We start from the raw sequence: 8,325 nt of genomic DNA, 5'->3' as shown, positions 1-8,325 counted from the left end.
TGTTATTGAAAATAAGTAAGAATATGTGACTTTGTAATCGTAGATTCATATTTAAAGATAACATAAAAATATGATTCCCAGGCTGAGGATATATCTCGACCTAGGGGATGTGGAGAGAAGGAATCTAAGGGATGTAATATGGCCCATAGAGTCTGATTTGTGTCTCCAAATATCTTTCAGTGTGGGTCCATCCACTGGATCCTGATTCACCTACAAGAGTTCCATCCCTAGAAAAGACCATCTCTCCCCTTCCCTGCAGCCATCAGTTGCCAAAAGTTCCTTAGGTTAGGAAATCCTTGGGATTTCTTGCCCACCTCCTCCTGTCTATGCTGGGATTTTGTCTGGCTTGGCTCGCATAGGACTTTTGTGTTCTGTCACCACTTCCGTGAATTCATCTGAGTAACTGACCAGCTGTCTGAAAGTCTCTGGATGGTCATCTACCCTCCTCTGGCTCTTACAACCACCTCCTCTGGCTGTTTCTACCCCCTCTTCCACAATGATCCCTGAGTCCTGGGAGGCAGAGGTTTAAAATAGCTGTCCTAGTCAGAGATAAGCACTCTGCAGCCTCTTGTTCTCTGCACATTGGCCAGTTGTGGGATTCAGTGTTAATCACCATCTGCTGCATAAGGAAACTTCTCTGGTGAGAGGTGAGAGATGCATTCATCCTATGTGTGAGGTTCATTGATGATGCGTCACTTAGGGTTAAGCATCTCACAGATATGCTCTGTCTTTGACTAGGTCTAGAACTCTGTAATAGTCTCCATTTGTTGCAAAAAGAAGCTTCTTTGATGAGGGGTGAAAGCTACATGCTTCTGTAAATATGGGCATGCAAATTTAGAATAAAATAAGAAATTATGTTGGCCTACAGATGTGACAAAAGTAGGTTTTTCTCTAGTATCTATTATCTCTCCAGCCATGTGTATTTGGCTGTGTTTATAGTGCCACACAAGGGTTACCTTTCATTGAGCAGGCCTTAATTCCAATTAGATGGCTGTTGATCACCACCCCCCCCCAAGATAAAAGTGCCACTACTACCAATATTAATAGTTTTCTGGGTTCAGTCATTGCTACTTTTTAGGTCTTACAGCTGGGTAGGACCATTGATTAAATTTCTCCCTTGGCATCTTACATAGTATCCCCTGATACCATGAGAGCTAGTCTTCATGAAGAAGGCATTCAGGCCAGTTCCAGCTCGATTGATCCAAGTCCTGTGCTTAATTATGACCTGTGTTCAGCAACAGGCTCTTACCTTCAAGTTCTGGGAGGTAATCAAGGACTGTGACTATAGCCTGTGTTGTTTTGGAAGTCTCTTGGACTACCCTGACCAATAACTTGAAGGGAGGTTTCTCCTGCCTGGCATTCTGTTTTTGTTATACATCCTTCAGCTATACACATGTACTTGTATATTTATTATATGTGTATTTTTCCGGAGGACTTTGAACTAATACATTTACATTTGGTTTTTCAGAACATCGAAGCATTATTTGTCTCTCATCTCGGTTGTTCGCTTATCTTAGCCATTCTGACTGGAGTAAGGTGAAATCTAAAGTAGTTTTAATTTGCATTTTCCTGATTGCTAAGGATGTTCAACACTTTTTTTTGGATATTTCTTAGCTATTTTTGTTTCTTCCTTTGAGAACTCTCTGTTCAGATCTGTAGCCCATTTGTAATTGGGTCATTTGTTTTCTTGATTCTTTGTTTTTACTTTAGTTCTTTGTGTATTCTGAATTTTACCCTTATTGGAAGTATATCTGGTCTTTGTGAGACAAAATCAATATATCAAAATGTTCCAAATTCTGTTGGACTCATAAAACATGAAAGATCTCATCTCAGAGCAATGAAGGGAAGAAAGAAATAAGAGGAGAAACTTCATACTGTGTGTATGAACCATATGAACCGCATAGTCCACTAGGAGGAATTTTACAGGCAAACCACAGGGATGTTGGTGACATTTCAGAAAGCCAATGATTTTGGTGTGTTCCAAAAGCAAAGAAATCAAAGAAAAATGTAGGTATCTCTGAAGGACGTGCATGAGCTTGGAATCGATCTTCTCAAAAGCAAGAGAAGGTCTGAGAACAGTAGGGCAATGTAATGGTCCCTTTACTATGGCATCACTTTCCAGGATCTTAGTTTATTAAGATAAACCCATGGTCTGGAAACATGAAATACAAAATTCTAGAAGTGAACACTGCATAAGGATCAAGTTGCACAGTGTCTCGTGATGTCCTTCATTCCAGGAAGAATGGGAATCCTTTTGTCCAGAATGTCCACACCATGTACATGTCCACATGCTAGTCACTGTGCCACTCTAGTGACCAAACTAACTGCTGTGACACTGCGAGGTGGCGTTCATGTTTTACGTAATAATGTTTTACTTAATAATGGTCCCAAGGTGGGAGAGTTGGAGATACTGGCTATTCCCACATAAAGAACAGAAGTGAGTGAAAGTCAGTCAGTCCTTGGTTTAACAGGGAAACAAAGAAACAAGTAAAAATTGTATGCTGAAGTTCCAAGTTCTATAAAAAGAACAAATCTATCTGTGAAATTGAGAAGAAAGAAAAAGAAAGGCATGCTAGTTTTACTGTTGTACTGCAAAAATTATAACCACATGATGCATGTTTAGTTAAGATGGAAAGGGCATGAAGTTACAGGGTTCAGTACCATCCATGGTCTCAGGAATTCACTGGGGATCTTAGCATGGATAATGAAGGCTGTTGCATCTTTCATATTTTTGTGGTATGTGATTTTTGAACTAGAATTCTAGTCCAAGCCAAAAAAATACAATATAAAAATCATCATTGTAAGTCCTTTGATTTCTTTGAAAATTTACCAATCAGAAATACTATAAAAAGTTTTGGAGAATCTGTTTCAACAAAATAAACATAAATATTGATAATTAAGTTGAAAAATGCCTAGCTATAGGAAGGAATCATTATCTAAATAAATACCTAATTATTATTTCCGAGGAGGCATTTGCCTTTTAAATAATTACATATCTGGAATCCTTAATCCCACTGATTTTGGAATAGTAGTGAGCCTCAAATGTTTGCCATGAGTATTTAGTTTTAGTTTTTTGTGCATAAAAACAATTTCCTGCGACACCTTTTCCTCCTGTTGGCCAATCTGATTGATGAAGTCATTCACAGCTTTGAGACCCAGGGCAGGAAGCATCTCCTTGGTCAGGATCTCACCTTTTATATCAACCAAGTTGTTAACAAAAGGATGAATGAAAAAATAAGAGCTTGGAAATTAAAAATAAAGATCTTGACTAAAAATCATATTTAAAATCTTACCGAGGTGATAGTTTGAATGTACAGAAAAACAAACACAGATTAAAAGGGTATGAAAATGACTAATAGTGGATAAGAAGACAGAATTTGGAGCGTCTCTCCGGAGTAATGCTTATTTGACCTCAAGAAGCCCCAACAGCAACAGCAGGAGCAGAGAAAACAATGAAGAAGGAACCACTGGAGGGATAATCCTAAAATAGAGGGCTGGGATTTCACATGTCTGTCATTGAACACAGTACCATGAATACAAGCAAGCAAGCAAACAGATCAAGCACATCCTTATGACATCCTTATGATGTTTGAGAGCAAGCATGGTTCACATACAAGGCTGTTGGCTTTGTAGCTTTAGGATAACACTGGAAGTTGGAGAGCGTTGGAGGATGCAAGTTAGGGAAGATACATGTTTTCAGACCAGAGACAGGTACCTTAACAATACACTTCCATGTAACAGAGGGCGCTTTATCCACCCTCCGGGTCTTCCTTCTCTCCTTTGTCAGAGAGGAAAGCCAAGTTGCCATCCACTTCCTGGGGGGAGGGGGGTAGGATGAACGATACATGCCATGTGCCAGTGCAGTGCAAATGCCTGTAGGAATCTGGAGAACATCGCACTCAAAACGTAAAAGTGCAAGAAAAAATTCCACCTAGGACATCGCCTTTAAGTTCTGCCACTGAGCATTTTCTGTCCTTAAGGAGCCCAGTTGTCTAGGAAAATAAATTTATGTTTGAAATAGAACAAAGGCCATTTGGCTGGGTTCCTTTCTTCAGTCAGTGAAGGTACTCTGGGGAAAAACACTCAAGTCATGAACTTCTCATGTTCCAAAGCAGAACAGGGTATGATCCAACCAAGGGAACACGGGATGTTCAGAGGAATGTAGAATAGAAAGCGGAATTCTTCAATCTAGGAAAAGTGGCCCCAGTAAGTCATTAGCTCAGAGAAGAGGGGCAGGACTAGGGACTGAAGACATGAAGCCAGGCAGAGACTAGGACCCAGGAAGAAAAGCAATGAGACATTAAAGGAGAAGGAAGACACCGGGGCTGCTCAGGATAGATGTCTAGGTCACAGGCTCTTGCTGGTAACCAGCTATAAGCAGTACAGTGGAGGAAGGAACTTACCCATGGAAAGACTGAGGTCTGAATGGGGTCTGTGTCCTCCCAATGCAGCTAGCTTTCAGTGTCAGTGTGTTGTAGTGGTAGAACTTTAAGAGATAGGAATTAGTGAAGAGTAGTCAGGTCATGAGACACTGCTCTTGGAAGAAATTAATGGAAGTCCCACGGGACTGCACTAGCTTCTTTGAGAATTAGTTTTTCTGTGAGAACCTGGTCTCTCCCGTAAATATGCCACAAGCCACTCTTTCATGTGTTCCTGTCATTGCAATATCATCTCTCATGAGGTCCTCACAAGATTCTAGCAAACACTAGGGCATGCTTTTGAAACTCCTGAACTCTAAGCCGAACGTTCATCCTTTCTTCATGAAGCGTCTAGCCTTAGGTGTTTTGTTGTATCAAAAGACAGTAGACGAAGTCCATCTGAGTCAGATATGCACCTCTGTTGATGTAAGACTGGAATGATTCACACACACTGCTCAATTAAAGAAGAGAAAGGAAATACATTTCTTAAGAACCGAGTGTGAAGCTGACCTGGAGAACAGAATGAGCAGCAGTAGCAAAGCCAAGAAGAGCTGGTTGAGCACAGAGAGGGCCATCAGAGATGGTGAAGCCAGACCGACAAATCCAAGCACGGAGTTCCACTGCGCTTAGTGCAGAACTGACATGAGCCAGCGAGTCCTTACAGGAGGGGAGCTGGACAGGGCCCTGAGATGTGGCTCACGGAGGACAGGACATAGAGACCATGGAACTGGCTCTGAAGGAATCACAGTAAGAGATTGCACATCAGTACGCTTGATCAGAAACCAAACACAAAGAAAACTGGGATGTTAACGCCAAGAAAAGTGCAAGTGACTGGACTCTTCCTGCAAACACTGAGGCACAGCAGTTTCACAGGCGATAGAAGACTTTAAGTTAACTACAACTATAAAAGATCGTTTAAAAAATTGTCTTTTATTTATTTTTATTTTACATGTATGAATGTATTGCCTGCATGTACGTGTGTACCCACGTCATGCAATGCCTGAAGAAGTCAGAAGAGGGCATCAGATCCCCTGGAACTGGAGCTAAGAGGTCAGAAGAGGGCGTCAGATCCCCTGGAACTGGAGCTATTGACAGCACATGTGGGTGCTGGGATTTGAACCTGGGTCTTCTGCAAGAGCAACCAGTGCTCTCCAACACTGAGCCATCTCTCCAGCTGCTATAAATAGATCTTATGGTAAAAAATACAAACTTGTAGTTCCTTAGTAAATAAATTTGTACATAATTTTAGTGGTGGATTGCAACTATCTGAACAGGTAAGTCACGACATAAAATTAGTCATTTTAAAGGGAATTAGTAGCATTTAGAACAGTCACAGGACCAAGTGATCAGCACTTCTATCTAATTCCAAACTATTTTAGTATAATTATTAGCATAATGTGTCCCATCTCTGGTCCCATATGTGTACTTCATAATGTTCGTGTGCTGTAGTCTGTGGTTACAGTTGCTGCTCCAGATCTGCCTGTTCCTTATCTGTGGATTCAACTAGCTGCAGATGGAAAATCTAAGAAAAAACTGCCTTTGTTATACTTTCCAACTTTTTTTTTTTTTTAAAAAACATTTTTTTTCTCTCCCCTCTCTCTCTCTCTCTCTCTCTCTCTCTCTCCTCTCAGCTGCAGAAATAGCTTAGCAGTTAAGATTGTAATGCTCTTGCAGAGGACCTGAGTGCATTTCCCTGACCACCCACATCAGGTGGTTCACAGCCTCCTGTAACTCCAAATCTAAGGGATCTGACACCCTCTTCTGCCCTCTGTGGGCATTGCACAACATGGGTGCACTAACATACATGCAGGCAATACACACATACATAAAATAAAAATAATAAAATACTTTGAAAAAAAAAACCTCATTAAAAAATACTTGGACTCAGGTGTGGTGGTAGATGCCTTTAATCTGAGCACTCAGGAGGCAGGGGCAGGTGGATCTTTGTGAGTTCAAGGCCAGCCTGGTCTACATAGTGAGTCCCAGGACAGCTGGGGCTACAGGGAGACCCTGTCTCAAAAAGACAAAAACAATCAAAGAAAGAAACAAACAAAAAACCCCCTATTTTATAAATTATTAAAGCAAAAATTGCATTTACTGAGTATGTGCAGACATGTTTCTTCTTGTTATTCTCTAAATAATACAGCATGCCAACTATTTACACAAGTTATTGTAGAAGGTTTTATAAGTACTCTAGAAGTGATCTAAGGGGCAGGGAGGCACGCATGTAAGGTACATGCAGGTACTACACCACCTCATAAAGGGGACTTGAGCATCCTTGGATTTGGGGCACATGGCATATTAAAACAACCATCCCTCTGCTGATTCTGAAGGACAACCGCATCTGGCTGTCAATGACTTAAGGAGATTGGTGCATCCTTCTCTCCTAGGTTGTGAGCTTCTCTGAAGGCAGAAATCATCTCCGCCTCGTTCCCTGTCAGATTCTCCAAATCTCTTACGGTACTTTCTTCATGAAGTTGATTTGAATTGTCCACCCAAATGTGGAAGGGCTCAGTGGACTCTACACCCATGTGAACAGAATGCCAGATTCATATTATGGAATGCATGGACAGAAAGCAGATTCCAAGGAGGCCGGTAGGCGTCTGATACTAGTTTCAAGTTTGAAATACGCTGCTCCGTTCACGTGTTCTCAGTGAGTATCCTGGGAACGCGTTGGAGTTGGGCAAAAGGGACATCGTGTAGTTTTCCAGCTGGAGTGAAGCACAAGCAAAGGAATAAATATCCTTTGCTCCTCTTCCCTCCCCAACCCAAGCACAACACGACATGTGAAATTCAGCCCGATTGTGTGGCTTGTAATTCTCCATGGCCTTCCCAGACCCTCCTCTCCCGTCTGATTTCAGCCCTGAGATAAATCCCCTGGGCACCCTCTTCAATCAGGTTTTTCCAGAGGCATAGCTGCGCCATGGGAGTGACAGGAACCAGACTTCAAGTGGGTTTGCAGGGCCTGAGCACAGGAAGGGCTTTTCCTGCAGTTTATCCAGTCAAAGGATTAAGGGAAGGGATGAGGGCCGCGGGTAACAGCCACAGCAAGAGGAATTCCAGAACTTTCTCTAGGACCTCTTGGAAGGCCTATTTCTCCTCCCACTGCCGCCACCTGTGGCTGTCTCCTCTGTACCTCTGAGCTGCCTTTGTACCAGGCTCCGCCAGTAGCCTAGCTCACCCAGAGGGATTGTTCTAGGGAAAGACTTGCAGAAAGCTAAGTCCCTTATTTCTATCTCCTATCTCTAGGCAGAAGCAAGCAGTGCCATTGTCACGGCTTTTATTTCATCCGTGAGTATTGCCTTTTCCACTTGAGACATTCCCACTTCTAAGCAGCAACTGCCTTGATAATCATCGAATTCCCAAGAACCTCTGAGTCTGTTGCAAACAATGACCCACTGAGTCTGATGATGCCTTTTTGCATTACACACCTGCTTCACTGTCAAAGTATTGTTAAGAGCCTTCTAAGACACAGCCTGAGTCTGCTGTAAAGTTTGAGTAGTATAGCCCTGTCCTAGTTTGCTTTCTATTGTTGTGATAAAACACTCTGACCTAAAACAGTTCTGGAAGGACAGGGTTTATTGTATCTTATACTTCCAAGTGAAGTCCATCATTGAAGGCAGCTAAGGCAGGAATCTGGAGAAATTCAGTTCCTACTGAAGCAGAGACCACGGAGTACTGCTGCTTGCTGGCTTGCCCACTCCTGGGTTGCTCAGCTACTTTTCTTATACAGTTCAGGCCTACCTGCCCAGGGATGGGATGGGCCATACTCGGCTGGGCCTTCCTGTATCAACCGGCAATCAAGAAAATGCCCCATAGACATGACCACAGGCCAGACCAATAGAGGAAGTTCCCCTCTTCCCAGGTGTGTCAAATTGACAATGAACGCTATCAGCACTAGCAGTAC

The sequence above is a fragment of the Nannospalax galili genome, unplaced genomic scaffold (genome assembly GCF_000622305.1).
Source record: "Nannospalax galili isolate Female #2095 unplaced genomic scaffold, S.galili_v1.0 scaffold643, whole genome shotgun sequence".
NCBI lineage: Eukaryota > Metazoa > Chordata > Mammalia > Rodentia > Spalacidae > Nannospalax > Nannospalax galili.
This window is presented reverse-complemented; position numbering follows the sequence as displayed.